At 41.2% G+C, this 26,246-nt stretch overlaps 2 long non-coding RNA genes across 3 annotated transcripts in view; one reads left to right on the top strand and one right to left on the bottom strand.

The window, feature by feature from the left end:
- Positions 1-3,045: 3,045 nt before the first annotated feature.
- Positions 3,046-7,279, bottom strand: LOC307036821. Its single transcript, XR_013807477.1, has 3 exons — positions 7,141-7,279; positions 4,456-4,591; positions 3,046-4,001 (listed from the first exon to the last, which is right to left on the bottom strand). It is a non-coding gene; the product is annotated as an uncharacterized lncRNA (long non-coding RNA).
- LOC307036814 overlaps positions 6,865-26,246 on the top strand; it is a 34,727-nt gene continuing 15,345 nt past the window's right edge. The window contains exons 1-3 of one of the 2 annotated variants that reach the window (XR_013807474.1): positions 6,865-6,962; positions 7,212-7,284; positions 10,944-11,094. This is a non-coding gene — a long non-coding RNA (uncharacterized lncRNA). Of the gene's footprint in view, positions 6,963-7,211; positions 7,285-10,943; positions 11,095-26,246 lie in introns of those variants that run through there. The other variant, XR_013807473.1, reaches the window with a different exon arrangement.

Genomic DNA, 26,246 nt, shown 5'->3' with positions numbered 1-26,246 from the left:
GCAGCCGCTCCGCTCCACCGAGCCTCCGTCAGGACAGGAGCTTTGTTTGGGAGCAGGGTATTTGTTTTTCAAATCTGTTTCTGGTTTCACACCAAATGGCACAAGTCTGTTATTGAGGGCTAAAACGACAAGGCAATAGAGAGAATTAAATCCAGCAAATTCATGAATAAAAGATCATTTTTAAAGATAATTTCAGTCATTTTGTAGCAAATCCCCTGTTATTTAACTATCAGTTTTGGACTGTTATATAGATATTTTACAAGCTCTGTGAGAACACGATGAGCATTTTAATAACTATTTGTTGATATTTCATAGACTCAACAATTGATGGAATCATTAGCTGGCTCATCTTCTCTGCTTGAGGTTTGATGCTACATTAGCCACTAACAACAAACCCTGTGACAGAGTTGCATTGTGGGTAATGTAAGGTTTTGAGAAGGAGAACAAAATGTGAGCAATAATAAAGAAAGAAAACCAGGGGGAGCAAAAAATAAGAATACATTAAACCAGACACTAATATACTAACTAATATAAATATGAATTAAAGTAGTGTCATAGTATTTGACTTGTAAGTGAATTATAGAAATAGGTACTGTTGCAACCCTAAGAGTAACTAAAGGTGTCAGATAAATGTAGTAAAGAGTGAAAAGACACAACATATCCTTTCAAATGTAGAAGTAGCTCCAAAATGAATAACTCATAAACAAATAACTCAAAACCCTAAGTGGCCTGCAGTACAAAGTTACCTTCTTTCAATGCAATAAACATCATCAGATAATTAATTATGAAAATGAAGATTTTTTTTCTACAGCCCTACAGTATTTAGATGTGTTTTGTTCATATCAGGGAATATGATAATCATAAAAAGCTTAACAGCAGGTTCACTGTAACAAACAAGATGATCTGGAGACGCTGGTTTATGTCTGCAGGCGGCCTTTTAATGAACTTCATTTAAGGAAGTGATGAATTATCTCTCTCCTCCAGGTTATTAGCCATTTATCTACCTTACACTTAGCGCCTGGATGGCACTGCACTGCCTCGTGATGGATGAAGAGATCTCTCCACCCGAACCACATCAGATCTGACCCCCCCGAGGGAGACAACACGCCGCGGACATGAGACGCTGCCTCACGGTGTGGGGTAGGATGGGATACACAGTGGAGGTATTTAACGAAGTACATTTACTCAATTACTGTATTAAGTACAATTTTGATGTACTTGTGTTTCACTTGAGTATTTTCATGTTATGCTACTTTACACTTATACTATATTGAAGTATAAACATTTTGGAGGCAATTTTTTACTTTTTACTAAATTCTTACAGATTCAGTTACTAGCTACTTTGGAGATATGGATTTATAATACAGAATATAAATCAACCAATGCATCTTTATGTATTATTATAGGTTAATCTACCCAGCAGTAAATCGAGTAATTTAAAGAATCCCCATCTTTACGAAGTGCAACATTCACATGAATGCACTAATTATTAAAATACAAACATTTAATTCTAAATCGGAAATACTGGAACATTGTACTTTTACTCAGTGCTTGAATTGGGCCGGTACTCACCGGTACGCAGTACCGGCACTTCTGATTTTTACCCATGTGGTACCGGCACTTCTTACTGAGTACCGGCAAGGTGCCGGTACTCAGTAAAATGCCGGTACTCAGCCGCCGGCAATATACGTATATATTGTAAACGCAACGCAGCGCAAATGTGGGTCTGACTCTGCCTCACAGAGGGTGACTGGCTGTCTACATGACGTGGCCTGCCGACATTGCCACTTTCATACAGATCATACTAATGCCCTCGATTGGTCTCTGTGTGTCATTCAAGCTCGGGAGGGTGTGTGTTGGTGTATGTGTGGCGCGAGCGAGCGAGAAAGCGCGCGCACCGGTTACGTGTATTGTTGTTAGCATCTGGTGCTAGCTAGCTGCGCTAACGGATATAAGGAGCTATTAAACAACAAGGTGGAGGGAGAGTCCTTTGCTGTCAGACTGAGAGGCTGATAACTACAGCTCTGGTGAGGTAAATTACTCTCTTGAGTCTTTAGATAGTTAACTTAGTTTAAGTTATCTCAGTGGGTCTCAAACGGTTCGGTCACCATTTATGTAAACACATATTTCCATTTGAGGGGGTAGTGATTAGTAAAATATGCATGAATAATACAAACAAAATGTTAACTAGGTGAAAAAAGGTAAGATAAACTTGTTGAGAGCTCAAACTAGTCTTTGCTGTTGCCTCAAAGAGGAGCAGGGGGGAGAGGAGGGAGACAGGAGAGGCCGATTCAGGAGCCCAGACACACTCACAACTATAAATGAACCAAAAACAAATAAATAAACAAGTTTAAATGTTTTTTCATATTGGATATTGTATGTTATTGGTTATGGCCATGTACTTATGATTTTATGATTATTTAAATGTATACATTTTTGTTTCATATGGGTGTAGTCTCTTTATTTCCCCCTCAAAATGCACCAGATTGATGCATTTAAGTCCAACATTTTTAAAAAAATCTTACCGGGGGAGCATGCCCCCGGACCCCCCTATAGGATTTGAGGCCCGGCCCCACTGTTCCCAAATAGATTTGCAATTTTTTTTAAATAGTAACCCATCTCCATATGTTTCTTTTTGCGTAGTAGATTTAAACTAGAGGGCTATCACTTTGTGCAGCAACGCTATTGACAAATAAATCCAGCAAAATGGCACAAAAAACTGGTAGTGGCCTCAGGGACGAGGAGTCATTTAAGCAGCCAGTAGGAGTCAAGCTTTACTTTCTTTTATATCCATAAAGAAAAAGTAAATCTGTTTACAGTTGTTTCATTATGGATGTTGAGAGGTATCCATATATCTCTTCATTTTGCTCTCAAAGTGCACCAGATTGATGCATCTAACTTCAATATTTAAAAAAAAATGTTCCCGGGGGAGCATGCCCCCGGACCCCCCTAGACTAGAGGGTGTCAGGTCCACTCCCCACTTATAAAAATAGCACTTTACCACTGCACCCCCTCTAATCTCAGATGCACCCTGAGTCATTTTGTTTAAGTACAGTGAGCCTTTCTAAAGAGACAAACCCACCAGCATTATAGGATATACTATGACTTTGTGCCAAATACTTGTTGCTGATTTAGAATACTGGTACCTTTTTTATTCCAATTCAAGCACTGCTTTTACTTTAAGTATATATTGATGCCAATACCTTTGTACTTTTACTTGAGTAACATTTTCAATGCAGGACTTTCACTTGTAACAGAGTATACCTACACTCTGGTACTCCTATACGTGTACTTCTCCCACCTCTGGGTATGGAAAGCATGTCAAGATAAAAAAAGGGATTGGGGGGGGGGGGGCTTCCACACCTCATCCCATATCCCTCCATCTCTTTGTGCAATAATCCTGCCCTGCAGCATCGCGCCTGTTTTCACTGCCAGCAGATTCTCAAAGGCCCTTAGCATTAGCAGTGGTAGCATTACACGTCTCCGCCTAATCCTATTCTGGACCTTTGTTGTTAGCCTGACATCTGATAAAGGAGCACTTAATCACCATAACCTGCAGTCAATGCACGATGCTGAAGGGAGGTACAGTATCGTAGCCCATCATTTATCCATCCATGCACACACACACACACAAATACACACACACACACACACACACACACACACACACACACACACACACACACACACACACACACACACACACACACACACACACACACACACACACACACACACACAGGTCTAAAGTGCTTCCCTCTGGGAGGTTTAGCATGTTCACTCAACTTGAGTAAAAGTATGTGAATCTGACACTACTGACCTTTTTCTATTCTCGCTCCCACAGAAACATGCAGTTCTTGAACCTTCCCTTTTGAAATGCCGGGTACCTCTTCGTCAAAATTGGCAATTTGACTGAATTCCTTCGTTTGCCCACAGCGCACCAAATCCCATCTTGTGTTTCATAATGAGATGTGTCAGAGCGGTACTTGGCTACAATAATCCTGCGTGACAGTAGAGACAGAGAAATATTCATTCACCTTTTTCTCCCGCTTCGAATCAGGCGAGGTTAATAACGGCAAGGTGAATGCGAGGCGGATCATCTCTCTGATTCCCTGATGGGATGCATGCCTGACTGCCACTTCGTCAGCTGAGAGCGTGACAGCTGCAGGTAAATCGCAGGGGTCATTCGTTCATATCGCAGACAATCCGAAGGACCACCAAAGGCAATAAACACATTTTAAATCATAGTCAAGATTTCAGTGTCTAAATTAATCACTTAAACATGTGGGGCTGAACTATTGAGCAACTTCAAATAATGTACGGGACATTAATACAAATCGGTGTCATCAAATAATGCAGAAATGGCATCAAGGGTTAAAACGTTTTAAACATCAGTGTGTCAGAGCTTAATTCTCTTAAAGCACTTTTATTTTAAAATCCTGTTTTGGTACTTACACAGTAGGCGTTTCACTCCTGTCCCATGTTTCCTGGGTTCACATGTTGACATACACTGAGGGTCATCACGGTCTCGTTGAAGTCACGTGAGTCCTCAGAGCCGCATGAGTCATGGCGTGAATTGGTGTGAAAGTGCCTGAGGAGAGAAGGTGTCAGGATGGAATTATCTGTGAGCGGTATTAGCCTGTGACCTGGAAGATTTAACTCCCCTTCACACTGTGTCATTTTGTGCTTCTTTACAAAAGTTGACAGATGTGAGAGGAATGCGGGGAAATCTCTGGTCTTCACACTGAGACATAATGTATGTCCTCATTCCTAGGGTTTAAGGTTTTGCGATCAAAGAGAGTCAGACATGTTGATTCTCACAATGTGACTACTGCCACAAATGACCTCTACAAACAAACACGTTTTACTTTTGCATGAAGTAACATGCAATGCATTTTCAGCCCTTTGCCAAGTGTTCAAATTGCTTATTTGTCCGACCAACATTTGTAGTGAAATAAAAACTAAAGTTGAGCTGCAACTAACAAGTATTTCGAGGATTGATTATCTACTGAACATTTTGCAATTATTTCACTATAACGGAGCATCTCACAAATTCCAGGAATAAACGGTAGTTTCTTCAAATGTCTTGTTTGGGCCACAAACAGTCTAAAACTCAAATACATTAAACTTTCTATGATATAAAAGTGTCACATTTGATAAGCGGAAACAAGTGAAAGTTAAAAAAAAGAATGGTTTGACAAAGTTGAGTTTTGATGCAATTCCACTTATTTGTCATTGCACGGACACATTTACGTACACAGTCAGTATTTGTTGTGAGATGGACCTCTCAGTGTTGTGACCTTGAGTTTGTAAGATTTAAAGGTGGGAAAGTGGAAGTGTGTTTCTCCACCGTTTAGGACCGTAAAGGAGCTTCTGCTTCACGCTGCACTCGAGCCCATCTGCAACACTCGTGTGCGTAGGAGGCCAAAGTATGGCAGTGGAGGATGCCAGCACAAACTGCTATGGAGAGGGCACACACACACTGCTATGGGAAGAGCACACACACTGCTATGGGGAGGGCACACACACACACAGCGACTACAGCACCACCTGTCTCCCTCGGGTTACTGATGAGCCCAAGGTGTGCAACGGTGTGTGCTCTCATTTATCTGCAGAGAAGATGAGTAAGCAGATTTACCTGTGGTGTCATCCTCAACTGCTAATTACGCAGTCAATTTTCTACAACAGAGGACAGAGAGAGCGTTTCAGAGATGCATTTATTATGTTTGCATGAATATGGAACAGGAAGCTGTGATATTTCACTGATTGGATGTCTAAAGAAAACAAGTTTGATTTCTGCTCCTGTTTAAGCAGTTGTGTGCTCCTGTGTTTGGCATTTCGTGCTGGTGCTCGCCGGCCTCCGCCCACTGTGGTTTGGCCGGGAGACGCAGAGCGGGAGACGCAGAGCGGGAGACGCCGCAGGCACAGCTCGGCCCGTCTGGAGCTCATGAGTCAACAGAGCCGAGGTACAAAAAATACTGGAGTCCCTGAAGCCCTGACCTCCTGGATAATTCTCACACTATGTCTGTCCCAGGCTGAAATGTGTTAACCCTTTAAAGGATATTCTCAGGTCATTGAACCTGGATCTTCAGTGTTTTCATAGGTACGGTCATCATCTCAATCACTTATAGGACTGTTTGAAAGACTCTAGACTCAAGATGTCTGTACAAAAAGGATCAAATGCAGGTAGCAATTCATGCGAGAGGTTTTGAAAGTACTTGGTATTGAACTTGTTTGGTCGGATCCTTTAAGACATTAACCAGCACTATATTCTTCATAACAATGCAGGGTGGTCCAGCAGAAAAGTTGAACCAGGTTTAACTTTGCCTGAACTCAATGACGTCACCCAGCAGGACACTGTGGTAGTCAATTAGGAGGCGTGTGGCGCAGTGGATAGAGCGTTGGTGTTTGGATCAGAGATCCGGGGGGCACAGGTTCAAACCCCACTGCAGTCAGCATGTCGTTGTGTCCCTGGGCAAGACACTTCACCCCAAATTGCTCCAGTGGGGATTGTCCACAGTATTGAGTATGTAAGTCGCTTTGGATAAAAGCGTCTAACATGTAATGTAATTATATGCAGAAGCTATTGCTGGTTGATTACTTCGTAACATAAACGCTGTATTTACAGAGTTTTAATCTGTCCGTTGATTGTTACAAACTGTGCCGTGTTTAAGTGTCTCATAAGCTTTTAAACAGTTTGTAACCCAAACTAGACTTCTTGATTTGTATTTCATTGTCTCACAAGTTTGTTTTATTGCTAGGATGTTAAAATTCTAAATCCCTGCAAATTCACTCATTAGGTACAACTTTTTCCATACGTTTAGCATGTGTCCTCTCTTTCTAAGTATGAAGAAGAAGAAGAATAACAACAACAACAACAACAACAACAACAACAACAAAAAGATCAACAACAACAAGGAGAAGAAAGGGAGAAGAAAAAGGAGAAGAGTTGGACTGCAGAGGTAAAACAGTTCCCCTAACCAGTCCAAAGGTCACTCACAGTGTGTAGTGGAATAATTGAGAGGGAAAATACTTTATTACTTTATCTAGGTTAAATATTACCCAGAGAGAGAGAGAGGAAGGATGCAATGGAGCCATTACTTGAAGGGCCTTTAATACCAGGACACTAATTATACTCACCATCTGCAAAATATTGCACAGCAGTGATTCCCACGTTGATTTGCTTTCATCATGGTCACACTTTTCCCCAGGAGGGAACCTTCCATCCAACGAGGGACCAATACAAGTCTGCAAATGGATCCTGTCGAATGTCGCAGATTAACGGTATGATTATTATCTTGTTAGAGCTCACAGAGGCATTGAATTACCTTTGTACACAAGTTCCGGTTAATTCAAAGAGCATAATCACATACAGGAACAATTCAAAATGCATTTTGGGGTGATACAAACTATAAAAAAAGGTTAAAAACATAGATTCAGATTGACAACATGCATTCGTATTCGCAGAAAAGTAGATGCAGATTGTGTTTGTGCAAACCTCAAATGAGCAGGCAGGCTGTTCCGGGCTTTAGGTGCATCAACACTAACGGCTCGATCGCCAGATTTAGAGCCAGCTCTGGGAGTTGGAGGGAGACATCTGTCTAGTGACCTGAGAAATCTGTTGGGCGGATAAATTGGAAGCATGTCCGATATATAATCTGGAGCGAGACCATTAAGAGCCTTACAGACCGGGAGCGGGATCTTTTAGTCAATTCTGTAATTAACAAGGAGAAACTGGAGATGTTTGAGAACTGATATGATTTCGTTTTTTTTGGTCTTTATTAAGATACAACTGGCTGCGTTTTGAATGGGATGGAGCCCGTAAAAAGGTGGAGTAAGCGATTCTAATCCGATACACATTTAGTCACATTCATTGAATATCTCCTCACGGTTCATTCTGTGCATCTGCTGAGAAAAATCTGGTGTTCATACACAGGCCTGGCTCTGTAAACGGGTACAAAACACAACATGTCTCACAGAGAGCAACACTGTTCCAGCTGTAACAAGGAAACGGCCATAGGATGGTAAATATTGTCCTTTAAATGAGTTTGTGAGTAGCAGAGGAGGTGACAAAGAGGGTGAGAAAAAAGTATGCTGTGAGAAAAAAGGAAGGGTAGAAAACCTGTCACAACATAAGTGCAATATGAGAGGGTCAACAGAGGCCAGAGAGAGATCAGAGGAGCAGAGACAGATTTCTGTTCACTCCAGCTACACTCAGCGCTTCCTGTTGTGGGAATCCTAGTTGCCATGCCAAGTGTTGTTATGATATTCAAAGAAGACAGAGGGCGAGGAACAATGTAGCTGTGATAACCACATGACGCCAGTTCGTATTAAAGGGGCACTATCATGCTCATTGTCAGGTTCATATTTGTATTTGTGTCTCTACTCTGAAATGTCTCCATGTTTTAATGTTCAAAAAGGTCTTTATTTGTCTCATATTGCCTGTGCTGCAGCACCTCTTTTCACCCTCTGTCTAAAACCAGAGCCTAGTCTGCTCTGATTGGTTAGCTGGCTGGTTCTGTTGTGATTGGTGAAACACTTAGATGTCCCGCCCCTTAGCCTATCATGTACAATGTGTTGGAGCGCAAATAGAAGCTAGGGTGGTACATATTAATGTCACTATGTTACAGAAGTAAACCAAGGAGCCTTTGCAGACCATTGACATGCACAACAACCTATATAACACACTACAGGAATGTCGTTTTTTGCTCTTTGAGAAATAAATCCAGTTAATTTTTTATATCATTGAAGAACACTGTAGAATGTGCCTGATGATCATAAATGCCTTCAAACTGAGGTGCAGAAATCGCAATGCACATGTTGTTAGGCAAACGGCCGCTTCTCGATTCATCACTGAATAGTTTATGTATGTGTCTGCAGATGAGAGCTAGTGTGCTTCCTTTTAAACCTCCGTTCCCCTTAGACTTTCACTGAGCTTGCACTTATTTAATATCAAAAGCCAATGGGATGTAGAGGAGGGTAACAATCACTGAAATGCACAAGAAGGTTCCTCCGGTTTGTATCCCGGTAAATAGTTCTGGTCGTAAAGAACCGGGTGATTTGCTACCGTAATTTCTCGTTTGGAATATGAGGAAATGAACTGCGGTCTGGCTCTCCCAGTTTACACGCGGTTTGATTGGCTGAGCTTGCACTGGCGGGATTTGCATAAACGGAATTTGATTGGCTGATGCCAGCTTCGAAAGCATCGGGAGCATCAAAAGTTGAACATTGTTCAACTTTTGATGCCGATAGATGCTCGTGATGCTTGCAAAGCCATGCCATGCTCCCCACAATGCAGTTCGGCGAAGATTAAAAATCTACTACGTCACCCCATTCAAGTGAATGGGCGAAGCGTTGAAAGCATTTTTTGATGCCTGTAGTGTAGACGTACCAGTCTCCCCCCTATATGATGACCTGCTGTGACGTGACCAAAATATAAACAGAAAATTTAGCAGACAGCAGATTATAAACGCGTGATGCCGTCAACGCGCGGTGACGCTGCCTTGAGCTCCGATTGTTTTGTCAAGGTCAGAAAAAACCTTCATGCTCCGTTTAAAAGCTTGTTATGACGCCATTGTGATCTCGGAGCCGAGGCCAACTTTACCTGGAGACTGGAGATGAAAGCCTCAGTAGGACAATAAATTATCTCGACACCCTCATGACCTCACTGCGACCTCACCTTCATCGCACTCTGCTACATTATTCCTGCTCCCTGCAGCTTTCTATCACTCTGCAGGGTGTGATGTATTTCTCCAGCAGCATGATGGAGCTTCCCAGAGACGTGATTTACCACGAAGCGTTGTGCAATCATTATTAATTCTCATCAATGATTATTGTTCTCATTTTGTCTAATCACCTTGAGTGTTCAAATTGTATTTTTAGAGGGCAGATAATCACAACCATAATAAGAGTGGGGCTTCTGCTAATCCTTCTTTAAAGCTATTAAAGAAACGTTGGAATTTCTTTATGTTTTTTCTTTTCGAAATTTCAATTCATTAGTGTTACATCAAAGGAGCAGTCTCACTCTATAATCAGGAAATGTAATTAGTCACTAATGAAGAAGAAGAAGAAGAAGAAGAAGAAGAAGAAGAAGAAGAAGAAGAAGAAGAAGAAGAAGAAGAAGAAGAAGAAGAAGCCTGTACTGCTTTCTTTCTTCCACAGTGACACTGAAGGCTTGCGTCACATCAATATCTCACTTTTTCTTTACACTACGCTGGAGAGTCGCCGGGTGAGCCCTTAAACCCCCCCTGGGTGAAAAAAAGACATGCAAGGAAGAGGGAACGGAGCTCCTAATGACGAGTGTAGGAGAGCTCAGACTGTCGAGAAAGGCTGACTTCAAAGACGAAGCGAGAGGAGAGAAACACGGCAAACACGGGCAGGCACAACGTGTCAGAACAGAGAGCGGCTGAGGGCGTCTCAGGCAGCAGAATATAAAGGTTTGGGATTCAAATCGAAGCCCGAATGCCCTCAAACACCGTCAAGGAGACACCAAGTCCACTTACAAAGAGCCCTTCCAATCACACTCCGACCTTCTGAAGCCTGCAGGACTTTGTTTGTGATGTATAATTAACAACACTCCAGCTCGGCGTTGCAAAGCTTTAGAACGTATTTTTGATTGATAATAATGACGGTAGCCCCCCGGCTGTGTGAGACAACTTGCATGATGATGTGCAGCACGCAAAGCTGATCAAAGCACCCAAATATGATATGTGAAGATTAATGTTTGAAATTAGAAAAAAGAGAAGAAACGTGCTGGTTTCACCACAGACACAGCAAAAGAGCAAACGAGCGCAGAGTGGATGTTTGACAGAAATAGACTCTCGCTATCTAGGACTCCTTCAAACCCCGGTGAAATAAGGCGTGCATGAGGGCCTCCCCGGCAGACCGTGATGTATGCGATCGGTTTGCTCGACACATAATGAAGATGCTTTGGGTATTTTCAGAGCCGATCCGAAGACGCTTGCCGAAGACTGGCAGAGCCTTGGGATAATGAGGCCTGGGATGAGACGACTGTGAAGAGGGATTGGAGGAATCTGCGGCTGACGGTTGGCAGGCTTGTGTTGTCTGAGCCGGGCTCTTACCCCAACTGCAGCGGAGGAGGACTCTTTCAGATGAGTGGAGGGTGGGAGGGAAGCGGAGGAGGACGTTTGTATGAAAGAAAGAAAACAAAAACTCCCACGTGTAACTGCAAAACATTGGGCCTTGAAACGTGCTATATTTCTCCATGTGGTCTGCTGCTACCGGAAACACAGCAGAAGAGAGGGATGTCAGTCAGTCAGTCAGTCAGACAGTGAGTGGGATGAGATGATCTGCCAACAGATGAGATGAGTTGACATCAGCGCACATATTGTATCGTGTTGTTATCAGAGAAGAAGCAGAGTGTGTGCTGGTTTTTGGGCTGTTTTGCACACCTTACTTAGATCTCTATTGTTTAGACTGAACTTTGCAGACACGTTACATTTGGGATTCAAGTAAAACAACTCACACATTTAAAGCCCTGGTTATTGACAAAAATAAATTGTACATTATTAATTGTCACAATACCTATATAGTGTAATGAATGAATGCCAACTATCTCTTTCAAAGTCAACTGTTTTGTCAGTCTTTCAGTTTCTGTGTACAGACAGAGAGATCGAAATACCATTTCCCACAAGCCCGAATACCAAAACAAATGTTTATAAAAATATGTATGCAAATGTGTACAGTATATACCACATTAATCAAAAGACATATTTTTTTATACATATACACAATAAAAGCACAACAATCAATTTATACAAAACAACCGTCACTTCAATATCTTTGAGAATGTACATTAGTCCAAGACTGTCCATAGCAGCGTAAAAAAAAGTGTCTTTGTTGTCATTAGGCATCGTTGTCATCATTTTGCATGTATTGGTTCAAGTGTTGTGTCTCTTTGTACACGTGTTTGTACAGTTGTAATGTTGGTTTGCAACTCTTGGAGGTCGTTTTTGAGCTGCATGTACCGGTAGTTGTTTTGTGTCTATGCTGTCGTTCGATTGAACTTCCAACTGAAAAGTTTGTCTCCAAACAGCATTCTGTGTTGGGTACAAACCAGTCCAATATCTATCATCATACAACACTGGCACGGGCACAATAGTTGTCAAATCAGGACAATTTCTATTCATCACAAATTGTATTTTCTCCAACAAAAACACAACTGAGCACCTCCAGGTTCAGTTGGCACTGCGGTTCACAGGGCCATTCATTACCCTCTCATTCGTAGTTCCCCCTTGAACCAAAGGGAATGATTAAAAAGCCTGCCGATTGGTTGGAGAGTTTCCGAATCTGCAGTCGGCCTGGACTTCAATCCCTCTCTAATTGAAAAGTTATAATGAGGTTCAGCCGAGCTCAACCAGAGTGCTCCAGCTTGAATCTGAATCCACGCCGGGCTCGTCCCAATGAACAAAGCGACGACGCGGACGTTTGAATTTTCTCACAAACAACCCCTGTGGAAGCAAATCTTCACTAGAGGCTTTTATTCTCATTTTTTATCAAGCTTAAAATTAAATGACATTAAAGCAGGATTTAATGCAAATTGAATGCGCAAAGGCGGTTTGTATTTACCATTTTGCTGTGTGTGTAATTAGTTGCAGTCCATTCGGAGTCACAGAGGAAATGGGGGAAAAACAATGCATACATATTGCATTAGGAGGCAGACGGCGTGGGGAGGAGTATCATTAATCAAAGGTCCATAAAAAAGCTCATAATGTTAATCCAGCGCTTATTTTCAAAGCTGTGGCTAGTTGTAATGAGCCATTTATTTCTACAAAGTATTTCTTCAAAGTGGGGATGGATACAAAACCAGAAAGTGTTGAATTATCCATTGGCAGACCCAGCATAGACCCTATCTTTTCTTTTCTTTGCTTCTTTTCCCCCTCCAGGAACATGAAGCAGGAGTAGTGCCATCCCTGATGTATTGAGAGCAGTATGTCAGCAGCTGGCATGCTGTTATTTTCACCTCCAGCCCCAGCAAGGCTCTGTTAGTATTCCTCATACATCTCATCTCACCCCTTTAGCTCCTGGGTATATACTGTGCATGTGGATGTATGTTTTTTTATTGTAGAAGTGCTTCAGATGAAGACTGGCTGCTTTTCCTTCGGGTATCACAGCGACACAGGAGGCAGACAATCAATCGGCACTCGCCCGAATCGCCTCAAATTAATTTCCAATGATTACCTCCAGGTATTCGCTGCTGTTGTTTTTCCTCCGCAGATCTATAATGCAAACACTCTGCAACGGCTGCCTGTTTGTGTACGTGTGTGGGCTTCAGTTTTTGTTTGGTGATGTAAAAGCAGACCGCAGCAAACTATAGCTTGTTGAAAAATGAGCACCACTGGGCGATGCGGGAGGGAAAGCAAGAGAGAGAGTAACATGTAAAGGGACTGTGTGTGTGTGTGTGTGTGTGTGTGTGTGTGTGTGTGTGTGTGTGTGTGTGTGTGTGTGTGTGTGTGTGTGTGTGTGTGTGTGTGTGTGTGTGTGTGTGTGTGTGTGTGTGTGTGTGTGTGTGTGTGTGTGTGTGTGTGTGTGTGTGTGTGTGTGTGTGTGTGTGTGTGTGTGTGTGTGAGATCATTTTTCTTGGACAAAGGAGGCTTAATATTATTTCAAGTCTGCCAAAATGTTAAAGGCCTGACAAGCAGCACCAATCAATCTGGAGAAAAGGCTGCGAGTGAATCTGTCCCACTGATCAATACTCAAAGGATCCTCTTCTGTGTGTACCATCCTCACATAAACTCTATGGCAGAGCTCATTACTGTGCACTCAGCTCGGATGTATAGTTAAAATATTATTGCATGCCTCAGTGCCCCTTAGCTTATTGTGTTTTTTTTATAAAACCAAAGAGACATATCCTAAACGCAGGCAAAATGGCTTCATTAGGTTCTCTTGTACATCTGCTAAATCACAGGAAGTCATTGCTCATCTCTGTGTTGTTTCCCAACCAACCGTCTCCAATATCCTGCTGGCATACTGCCGGAGAGGATGAAGACGTAATAAGAGAAGTAAAAGAGAACACGGAAGCAGCACATTTAAACTATTATAAGTCCAAATGAATCTATTACCATAATTCTCACAGCTATAGAGTTTTTTCACATGTCTGTGCTTGGGGGCGACGCTCGGAGCGTTTCCTACCCATCTCCATTACCCTGAGCTTGTCAGGAGGCAAACGGAGCAGAACAAGGAAGGAAGTACAGCATTCATAATGAGACATACGATAACAAAGCAGAGGATGGAGAGATGGCAGTGACGGAGTGAGATGGTGCTAAGATCTAAATAGCCTGATGGCCTGAAATGAAGCGCCGTCATTTCTCACCAGCTCAGCCTTGGACTTGTGAATTGTGAAACTTGAAGCGAGGGAAAGGAGAATTAGCGGGTTTTTCATCATTTCAAGATGCCATTGTCCAGAGCGAAGCGATATTGAGCACTGCCCTCTACATCATTTAGAGAAAACTATGAATTAAACATGGCCACTTACCAGTGGAGAAAACATTTCTGATTCTTATTTTAAGGTTTTATTTGATTAACATAGCGACCAAAAGCACCGAGGATCTTAAAGTGATGAGAACTAGAAGGTGGAATAAACCTCACTGTTGCTAATTCTCTTCAGACTGTTATTGCCTTTGGCTATTGAAACTCTGGTGTGAAATTATTCATTTACATCAACGAAATAAAATGAATCCATTCCTGAGCTTCCAGCCTTCCTGTTCTCTCATTTGTCTTCTGGGTTCCTCTATGTGTTGCCACTAACCCTTCAGTGTGCTGGCCTGCAGCTCCAGCAGGTGTATCCACAGTCCGTGACAGTTCACTGATCCTCAGCCCACCTGCTGCCTGTGTCTACATCTTCAAGACTGCAAACAGGAAGCTGCACTTTCCTCCAAAATGAGAGGTCAGAGGGCAAAATGCTGTTCCCTTTCCTTCTTATGAGAGTGGCCCAATTCCAGTGTCCACTCTTAGCGCTAAGAACTCAAAGCACTCACAGAACTCAAATGATATCACATGTGCAGTCAGCAGAAGAGCCTCAGTGAAGGAGGGAACAAGGGCTTCCAATGCTAAACGTGGAAGGACACAGTGTTCGGTTTGAATGAATGTGTGGGAGGCATTTCTGTGGCCACATCGTCAGGCCTTTATCCAATAAGAGGTTCATACCATTTGTTTATACACTTAGTTTTCCAGTGGCATTGTTTTCATCATTTTAACATTCTGAATTCAGACATTTGTATTTCAGAAAGGGCATCCAGGGCTTCAGGTTGAACACATACCACTTAAGCAACTCAAGAAACAGCAGAAACAAAGAGCTTCTGCAAAACAAAACCAATTTATTCAGCCAAGCAGGTGAACCTGGCAAACTTTGGCCCCAGTAAAACGTAAAACATTCTGCAATGCACTACAGCAGCCTATTAAAGTTGTTTGATAAACAGTATTTGTTGACGTGATTGGTTTCTAGAGATGTGTGGAGTAGTTGTATAGCCTACTATTCAGTGTCTGGGCATCTGACAAGGCTTAAAGGTCAAGACCTAAGCCAAATGTGTTGTACGACCACATCAGTGTTTATAGCTTCTCCAAGGTGGATTGGAAAGCATACTTCCAGTAAAAAAGTGTGTATGACGGCGTACATTTGGGACCGTCTTTCCTCACAGGCATTCAAGGTTTGCCCTTCTGTTTTAGTAAGTAAATCGCCAATCTAACAATTAATATTTCAAGATCAAAATCTCTGTATTTTTGGGATTAGAGTCTTCTTCTTTTTCAAAAGTGAACACCCTTGTGTTAAACCTAGATTTGACATTAGAATTCCCCACCTGCAGCCATAAAAAGCTCAAGACAGCTGCCATTTATCTACAGTGACAGTTCCTGAAAGTCAAGTTGATGTGCAGTCCGGATCAACACTCAAACTTTAAGCAATACAAAATTGATGGTCGGGCCTTAATAATAAGAAGAAATAAACAGAAGAAGACACAGTCTCACTGCTTGACATCAACTTAGATGAAGAAGATGAACTTTGTCTTAGAGTACAAAAGTAAAAATGTTATCAATTAACCATCAGCAACCATTATTAATATCCTCTTACAGCTCCAAAAATAGTCCTTATCTAATATTACAAGATTATTTAAAGATGTTCCCAGTTTTCAGTCTGTTCCCGGATTCCCTTTTTCCTTTTTTAATCATCTGCTCGACAGCAGGAGAACTGCTGTATCCTGCACAGTTTGTCTTGTACAAAAGCAAGCGTACAGTATCAGAACCCTAAAATGGAGCACAATGGCGTCCCAAGATAAAAGCTCCCAAAATTGGCATCCATAGATGAGGAACAAGAGTGTGTGTTTCCCGCCTGACTGTCTCAGCCTCCCTCTGCTGCTCTGACAGCTGTGTCTGTTTCACAGGCCTCATTATGAGAGTCTCTGTCTCAGCTCTTTCCCACCACCTCGCCCTCTCTTCCCCCTCTTTATCCCCGAGACTGAGCCTGGTCTCTGACTGCCACAACTTCTTCTCTGCAGGTCCATCTTCCGCCCTGATTGTCAGGTAATTACCAGCCAGGTGACAGCAGCCTATTCAGAGAGTTGAGAGGTCATCAGGGTGGGTTTCTTTTGGTTTTGCAGCTTTGCTGAAGTTCTCAGAGCTGGATTCTCCGTGTGAATCAGTGCCGGGCGGTTCCTTCTGCCTTTATGTGTGGGGCATTGTTTGTGATGCTCCCATCCACATCCTTTGGACCATCTTTGATCCTGTGACTGAAAGGCGGGCAGAGAATAGGGGCTTTCCCCCCCCCCCCCCCCGTCTTAACCACTGTTATTACAGGGGGACAGGCGAGTAATTGCACCGATTCAAGTGCGTGTGAGGTTAAGTCGAAAAACGCTGTAAACTAAGTGGAAAAATAAAAACTAAAAGCAGCGTGAGAGGGAAAGATGAAACAAAGCCTGAAAACAAAGTGTGTGAACAATCAAATTGTGGATTAAAGTGACAGTTTAAACTTTAAAGGCACAAGGGAACTGTATGTTAATGGTGTCTTTCTTGTTGGAAAGTGTAGGGAGGGACAGTTTGAATGAAATCAAACAAAGAGACTTGGAAGAAGAGCCTGGAAGTTGTATTTGTTGTAAATGCCTCATGCTGCCTAATGCATTTCTTATTGGAGCAAGAGGTGCAGGAAACATCCATATCAATTGGAAAAGTTGGTTTTTTTTGTACAACAAAGTAGTAGTTTAAGGAAATCTTCAGAGATCTTAAATTTTTTGGATTGTTGAAATCTTTGATGTAAGCCTTTACAGAAAAATGGATCTATTGTTTGGCCACTTCAGGGCCAGCAGAACAAGTTGTTAACAGAAGTTTGTCCTTCAACAATATATAACGTTATTCTGTGGAACCTGTAGGCAAACATTGGGCCTCATGCAGGAAGTGATGTAAGGACAAATGTTCTCTTATTCGGTCTGTAGCCCGGAATGGTTCCTATTTATAGATTATAGTTATACTTACTAACAAGTACTTATGGGTTTCTGGGTACATTTTCTTTACCAATGTTTTCTTTTTTTGTTGCTATCCCTTCATTAAAAGAAAATGTCCTATGTGGTCCAAATCTTGTTTTCATACTCCAACTGCTTTACTCAGAGGCGAAACTGAAGGGACTTTGATATGAACAGTAAAACAACAAACAAGCTTAATCTCAAACCCTCCGTTTGTTCAATAAAGTTGATTTGAATGAAACTTCAATAATAAATGCCTGAATGTGACGGGTTTGACATCCTGGCTCTCCTCAGCTCCTGCTTCCTGGCCCTTTGTCTTGCTAAGGGCTTTGAATTGATCACTGTGTGATGTGCTCAGGCTTCTGCTGGCCGTTACCCCTCATTAATCTCATTCACAGAATTAACACATTAAAACAGCATCCTGCAGCTACATTTGTTGTTCAAAGACCCATTAGCCGCTCACTTAGCATTAGCTTATCAGCGGTCTCAGTGACACAGGTGCTAACTTTGAAAAGGAAAACAAGACAGAGACGTAATGTGTTCTGAAGTTAATCATGAGACCGGTTACTCAGGATTTGCAGCCAGTTAACCTCCAAATAAAAATAGTTTCAGATCTTCAACTTGGACAAGCTTAAAGTAAAGGAGAGTTTGATAGGGTATGGGATCAGTGTTGGAAAACAAGAGAGGCCTGAAGGTATGGGATGAATGATAATGACAATAATAATCCTGTAATGGTGTTAGCTGTTTATTTGTGTTTACTTATTTGATTTAAACTTTTTTTCTTCTAATGCTTTCTTGGTTTGTGCTCTTGTTTTCTTAGATTAGGATCGATTTTAACTGTAGCTTTCTCGCCCGTTTATGTGTATGTATCCTTTTTAATGATACGCTCTACAAGTCAGCTTTAGGTTGTAGACCTTTTTCAACAGACCCTGAAGTAAAAAAAATGTTTTCATTTCACTTATTTTTAACCTTTCATACTTTATACGTAGCTTTGGTTAGGATGTTCAGGCAGATCAACTACTAAAGAAGTTAAATCATCCATCCGAGTGAAGCCACTGCTCCTGAATGACGCCCTTGAGATATTTTCAGCACAACATGAACAAGTTGTGTCTCTTCTTTCTACTCAGCATACTGTTATTGCACACTTGGACCTTGGTTACATAAGACTCAGTAGCCTTTATTTAGCACAAGAAGGCTCTCATTTGAGGTGCAGCATGAATGATGCTGTGCTCTGAATGACGCACGTAGACACAAAGCACATGGAAAGGTTTCCCACCACGGCCACCACTTTGGGCATAAACAGTCGCCACCATGCTGGCAAGAAGGCTGAGTCACAGACCGGACCACATGCATGACGTGTGCACCTCTCCCTAAAATCTGAGGCTTCAATCTCCTCCAAAGATGCAAGTAGATGGGAACGAAGCTTATATTTTAGAGGGTGCATAATTCAGGATTCAGGCAGTCAAGCATGAAAGCAGAGCTCAGAGAAGCTGGAGAGAAAAAGAACTCTAGTTAAACATTGATGCTCCTCACAAAGCTAAACAGTCTTGCAGACACACTGGAGGGTGTGGTGGGATTCGAGGCATCCACTTCCACAGACCAACACCGCAGAACATTCTGGAAACTGCTGACTGTTTGTCCTCCGTGGCAACCACACCGCCGTGCGCAACCATCATTTACCAACAAGACGGTGCCTTTTTGCACCAGCTAACCCTAATTCTTACTCCCACATATGCTGACAGCGCTATCATCATCTCAAAATTACAGTACTCTTCCTGCTCTACACTCCATTCGTAAAAGCAACACCAGCCTCTCCCTTTTTATCGCCCTGTGATACATCTGTCCGTATGGGCGTCGGTGAGAGATAGGAGGACGTGGTCTTCATCAGAAAGCACCCTGCGTCCTGATTGATATGCACCAACTGTCCTCATGCAAGCTACTACTACTGCTGCAGGCACAGAGCTATACAGAGACACAGATGAAAAGCCCAGAGCTCAATCTATGATCCAGATTCTCTGTTGAGCTGTGAGAAAACACAACAGAGCTGCACTGTAAGCCACACAGACGTACGGATATGAAATTGTTAGTCTCATGTAAACCAGCCTAATTGATACTTCGCTGATGCTCAGTCCATTCTTGTTTGGACTTTTTTTTTGTGATTAAATCTAAAAAGGTTAAAAAGATTGTCTCCGGGTGTGATTGTATTTGACGGGAGACTTTGACCTGCGACAACAGAATAAGAGTGTATCCCTCGTAAGGAAAAGAGTGTTTGCACGCAGGCTTTTATTTGGTTATCTATTTGCTCAAAGGTCACTGCGTTCCTGATGAGTGTGGCCAAATAATGGAGGCATATGCCACCGAGAGCAGACATCACATGGGCTTCTCAAGATAAATGAATGGCTTTCAACACACACATAAACTGTTGCTGCCATATTAAACACAGCCTCTTGCTGCATCACCTACTGTATGGCAGCCCCAACCATGACTTAGCTCATTAAATGGAGACAGAAGAGAGCTTGACAGTTTACATAAACCACAGCAGATATGTGCCCTGTAGGCATAATCAACAACACCAAAACATCTCCTTAATTAAAAATCATTAACTTGATGCATTCGCTATTAACAGCACCAATTAATTACATACAGAGCTAATGTCTCATAAATAATGAGAGCAGGGTGGATGGATGAAAGGATAGATGATATGCTCTGCAGTGCAGCGTGAGAGGGAACGAACAGATGGATGCTTCTTTCGCTCGTTTTGCTGCGTCAGTTCATGTTCGGTCTCCCGCCCAGACCACTAAACTACACTAATGGGGTTCGGGTGTCAGCGGTCCGGCGCTTGATGGCGACAACTTTGTTTAGTGGAACAAATGAATCTGTCTGAACCGCTGCTTGAGCCATCTGCTGACAGGAGCCCACTTCCACTGACGGCCGCAGCAAAGACATGAGGCCCCGCTATGAGGACCTGCATAGCTAATTTCATTAAGTGTGCAAGGGGCCACAAGTGTCCGCTCACATACTTTGGCATCTGCATGTTGTTGTTGATGGTAGGAAGCGTTTAAGGGTAGCGGCAGCAGATGGTCAAAGCTAAGCCTCGATTTGGGTTTCCCATGTGTGACCATTACATTCCAGTCACAGAGCTAACCATCCATTCTTCCAGAAAATAAACTGGGCCGTCTTAGAAGTACCATAAACACAATTTGACAAAAATATTTTAACTATCTAGATCGAAAAATTATAATTGCTGCAAAACATTTTCAGTGATTAAATTGATTGCCTTGACATTTGCTTTAGATATCTCAAGAGGCCCTGTTGGGCTTTTTGGGGGTGTTCCCTATACTGTAGGTTGTTGTGCATGTAAATGGTCTGAAAAGGCTAAAATCCCAAAGTTCCCTCCAGAGGGAGTTTCTCTCCCACACACTCCATCTCTAAGCCGTTGACCAATCACAACAGACAGGACAGCTAGCCAATCAGAGCAGACTGGGCACTGGTTTCAGACGGAGGGTGAAAAGAGGTGCTGCAGCACAGGCAGTATGAGAAAAATAAAGACCTTTTTAAGCATTAAAGCAGTTTAACATGTAACAGTAGAAGAACAAAATACAAATAGGAACCTTAACATGAGCACAATAGGGCCCCTTTAAGTTCCCTCAATGGAGGAACTCTCATAACTTCAATGATACCCTGGTGGATGTATTGCCATTCATTTTTTTCACAGGCATGTGCACTTCACTGAACATTTTTTCTAAATATTTAAGTTTCCCTCTTTTGCCACTATGATATTGCCTTTTGCTTTTTTTGTAATATCTCAAAAAGTGTTGGCTGAATTGATGTGTTTTGTAAAAACATTCACATCAATCTCAGAATTAATTATAATAACTTTGATCCTTTGAGTCTCCTCATCTGATATTTTAGCAATTAGTGTCAAAAATCCCAACACCATCACAAGACCTAAGCCCTACTTTGTCTTACTGCTTGACAAAACAGCTAGCATAACTGTCTTGTTTACACCTTCACAAAATGTGTCACCTTATAAGACTCAAGGTGGAAATGACATGTCTATGCTCAATTTGTGTGCGGAGGAACAAATGTAATATTATTTATTACAAGTTGTAACATCATTTTAATACAAAATATCTGTTTATTCCGGTTTCTCATATACATATAGAGTAAGGCTAGTTTGATTAGTTAACCAAATCTTCAATTTTGGGAAAGTGTTAAAACTTTACATTTGTTTTAATGCAAACGATTAGAGGAGTCTTTGGAGATAGGAAATACAGCAGTATACATGTTGTTAAACAACTTTCTGGGGTTTTCAAAGATTCCCTGATTATTTCTATGTTGTCTAAACAGATGCTTAGCTCTGCAACTTGGATGTTTTGGCAACACATGAGAGCGAAAAACTAGGGATAGTCAAAGCTGAACATTCATCATCAGAGAGTGAGCAACAGCCTTGTCTAAATACAGACATACCTCCGTTTTTTAATGAGCAAATCTGCCGGTTCTTCCATTTATTACACAGAAGATACAACTCCCCTTCCTGTATTGAGCATCAAAATAAAAAAACACTACTTCATATCTTTGACTATATCTTGAAAAAAATGTCTCCAAAGGCTCACTTACAATTTGAAAGTGATTCTTGTGATTTACTGCGAAATAATTTCATGCCAAATACAGTTATTCCCTCGCTGATTGAATTGTGAACTATTAAAGTAATGTTAAATGTTTAATGTTTGTTAAAGTAATGGTACCAGTTTTTTTCAAAGTATAGTGTCTGCAGTTAGAAACTTCTTGCTCAGTAAGTACTTTGTCACACAGCCATTCAATTGACACTTTCTAACTGAACGAGTGAGAAAAATATGAGATACTACTTATAGATTTAGAAAGCATTAGTACCACATTAACTAATGAGCCACGACTTCCATCTTTGGCAGCTTCTAAATCTCTGTTAAAGGGAAATTCAGTGACTCAGATTTATGTAAGCCACCAAATCACGTGGAATTGTATTCTTTTGAATTCTGATTTCATATGCAACCTCACTTCTGCAGCGGTCTTCACAGGAATAAACGGGTCCTGCCTCCAACGCTGTATCCAGTTCCCTTTAAACAGGATCCACACACACCTCCATACAGAAGTAGCAGCCATTGCTCCACTAAACAACAGCCAAACAAAACAATGGAACGATAGGAATTGAGCAAAGCAAAACAAATACCACATTTGTTTACTTCTATTAACAGATATATCCCACTTTTTTTCCTCACATCCTAACCCCAAAACTGTTACCTCCCCACTACACTCAGCCTTTTATCCCATGATCCACCAGTGGAAGTCGCAGGCTATAGCTTGCCCACCACAAACCACATCCGCATACAAAACAAAGCCACAATGAACTCAACGCTTCAGCAAGGAACAGGGCTGAATGTAAATAGAAAGATACTTTTGTTAGGAAGAATGAGGTATGATTTAGTGGTTTGGTGCAACACACAGCCGGAAAATGCACTTAAAGAACTTTTGATATTTTTTAAATCAGCCACAGGCCTTTATCACAGCAGACATTTTCACTTTTCGCTGTGCAGATAATCCTTTACATCACAATGGCTCTGTTTAGTTAAAGTGCCATGATAAGATGTGACAGTGAACCAGCATGCAACATACCAGGAAGTCATCTACAGTATGACTGTTTTTCAAAGATACTTAACGTATACATTATTCCAGCATTTGTTTCACTATATGTCTTTCTTAAATTATATTTCCAAAGATCAGGTTTTGGGTGCAGCTTTGCCAGCCCTTGTAGTATTTACATGCAACATTTAGAGCAACACATTTTACTAAACAATTACTCATTAAGGATAGAGTTTCCAAATCCAGAATACAAACTAGTACTTTTGTTACTTTATGTTTAGAGTCTACAGCCATGCTAGCAGCTCTGTGAAGCTGTGCTGATCCATGGGCTATTGAGCTGAGCTAACTTGTTGATTGTATGAGCCATAGTTCGAAACAAAGATATTTGGAAAAGAATACAAACATTTACTAGATTATCAAAAAAACATGGGTACAAAAGTCATAATTTATCTTTAAAGAGGACTTGACTGTATATACCCAGTTTCATTTTTTAAACCCATCCTATAGTTGTTGAGATATTTCACTCAAATGTCATCTTCAATGGCACAAAACAAAATCGGGATCACCAAATATATTATAATTGATCATCAGAAAACATTGCATGTTTTTATCAAATTTCAAGGCAGTCTTTACATAGCCACAAACAGCTGTTGAGATATGTTTGACTTGAAGTGGTGGACCGACAAATACCCCTGGAGGCTCTCTATCATGGTTACTCAGAGGCTGAACTAAACTACCACATGTTGTACTGCAGCTGCACATTTTTACACAGCGTTTTTGTGCAAGTCATACACTGTGAATAGCTACATAGAAAATGACAACACTGTTCATGTTCAGTGTGACAACTCAGGACATTTCTGTAAATGTCAAGGATAGGAAGGATTGCTAAGAAAATATTTGGACTTTTTTAGACCTTTTTTCAGGTATTTGATTTACTGGAAGAGGCAAGAAAATAATCTTTCATCCAGTTATTGGATCCAAACATAGTTAATTGTTTTGTAAACCTTATTTCAGTAAGATATGATGTATCCCTATAACATTACAACATTAAATATACTATGATAGAGGACTTCACTCCCTCCTAAAATGAATTTAAAGCTTTACTTCTTTTGCCCAAAAAGTTTGAGTTGCTTTTCTGGAATCTAATCATAATTTCCTTTTTATTTTCGGCAAAGTAAGTGATTCGCTGATCAAAGGATGCAGCCTGGTTTCCCGTCTGAGGCGACGTACAGTATTCATCAGGATATTGGCATCGTGTCTATGAAACACTGACAAACTTGTTTGCCAAAACGAGACTCACAGTGAAATCAGCTTTTTCAGAACCGCAAGCATGTTCCACACATTCAGTGTCCGTGCAGGCCTCAAGCTTCTTACATCAGAAAAGCCTGTTAAATCCACGCTTTGCAGGAATTGCACCATAACAGTACACCTCTTATCCCTGCTAAACAGGGACACACAGGTTTAATCACTGAAGCACACATGCACTGTATGTGTAATATTAAGGTAGAGAACCAGCTATCAGGTTTTAATTAAAAGATAAACACAGCAGGGGTTTAACAAGAGGCTTAATTTCACTAACAGATGAATGTACACCTGCTCCTTCAAGATGTTGGGGGATGGATTAGTCTTTGATTAGATTCTATAGCTGATGGGGTAAATCGAAGAGAGTCATTACAACAAGCTGCTTGAACTACAAACCTCTCCAGCTCCACAAGGGCTCAGTATTAAAGTCTCAGTACTCTGCGACACGAGGAAAACATGTCAGGTGCAGCTCGTCTGCCACATCTTTCTCCTTTTGTCCAACAAGTCCAATCAATCAGCCGTTAACTTTGGTAGTGAGGCAAATATTCTAACACCGTTCTACTCAAACATATCACGCTAGCATGACAGACAAGTGCTGATACGGATAGTCATTTGTGCAACACACAGTGGGAATATAAATATTTATGGGTTTCAAATGTGCACAATTTGCACATCTTAAAACTTCACACTTTACCTCCTGCATTCAAATAAAGACATACAAAAATGCACTCTTCTGATGTCTAATGTGTAAATGTCTATCTTGTGTTTATATTTAGGTTTAGTAGTTTGGTATTATATAGTGTATTCTCACTTGTTTCTTTTTTTTTTTCTTAAGTTATGTATTCTATCCATCCATCCATCTTTCTTCTCTAATTTTACATCTCTGCCGATCACTTGTTAAACAGGACATGGCCATGATCCCACACCCTTAGTGTTTGTTTTTTCAAAATAACGAAAGAGAAATGATTGGTACAATTATTTCTCCCACACTGCACCATTTAACACTTTCTAAAATGATAGTTATTGCCAGTCCTTCCACTCTAATACTGCAGCCATTAGATAACAAGTGGTACTTTACTAGAAGTGCTTGTACTTTTAGCAGAGCGATTCTTTGAGTGGTTTCTTCCTCCAGTCGTTGAACTTCAATGACTTTAAACATGATGTATACTACCAGGCACTTGAAGGAGGTTAAACACTTCATATTTATATCATGATAAACCACAATTATTTTTGATGTCCCTAATAGAGGAATCTGTCACTCAAAAGCGCATTTGTTCAGGAGTTTATCAATGGAAATTCACATGCATGCAGATTGGGCTTGTACTTATAAAGCGCCTTTTTAGACTTCTGACAACTTATAGCACTTTGGCTCAATCACACACTGATGGCAAGACTGCCATAAGAGTTGCCAAGCTGCTCATTATATATACCGTAATAATGCTTATTCACAAACACTCACTCACTTTGGGTTCAGTAAGGACACTTTGACATGTAGACTGGGGGAGCTGAGATTCAAACTGCTGATTGGTGAAAGACCAACTTTACGTCCTGGGACACAGCCGTCCAAACTCAATTGGTTAAGTGTGAAAGTGATGAGATGTGTAACATTTCTAGTCTTAATTGCAAAAACAATAACCTGCAGTTAAAAAAAGAGTTCAGGTGTTTCGTATACTGTTATAAATTTACATTTTTACATTTAATAATCAATGTATTGATTTTGTTTGTACCCAAGTCATTTACTTTGTTTAAATGCTAACGAAGTCAGATAGGAGTCAGCTAAAAGGCAGCAGTTAAAGGCTGTTGTATTGAAGGAGGGCTAAGCTAAATGACTGCTTGCATCCCACTTGTCCTGAGGTCAGC

The sequence above is a fragment of the Notothenia rossii genome (genome assembly GCF_949606895.1).
Source record: "Notothenia rossii genome assembly, chromosome: 1".
Taxonomy (NCBI): domain Eukaryota; kingdom Metazoa; phylum Chordata; class Actinopteri; order Perciformes; family Nototheniidae; genus Notothenia; species Notothenia rossii.
The sequence above is the reverse complement of the archived record's forward strand: the minus strand, read 5'-3'. Positions and strand labels throughout refer to the sequence as shown.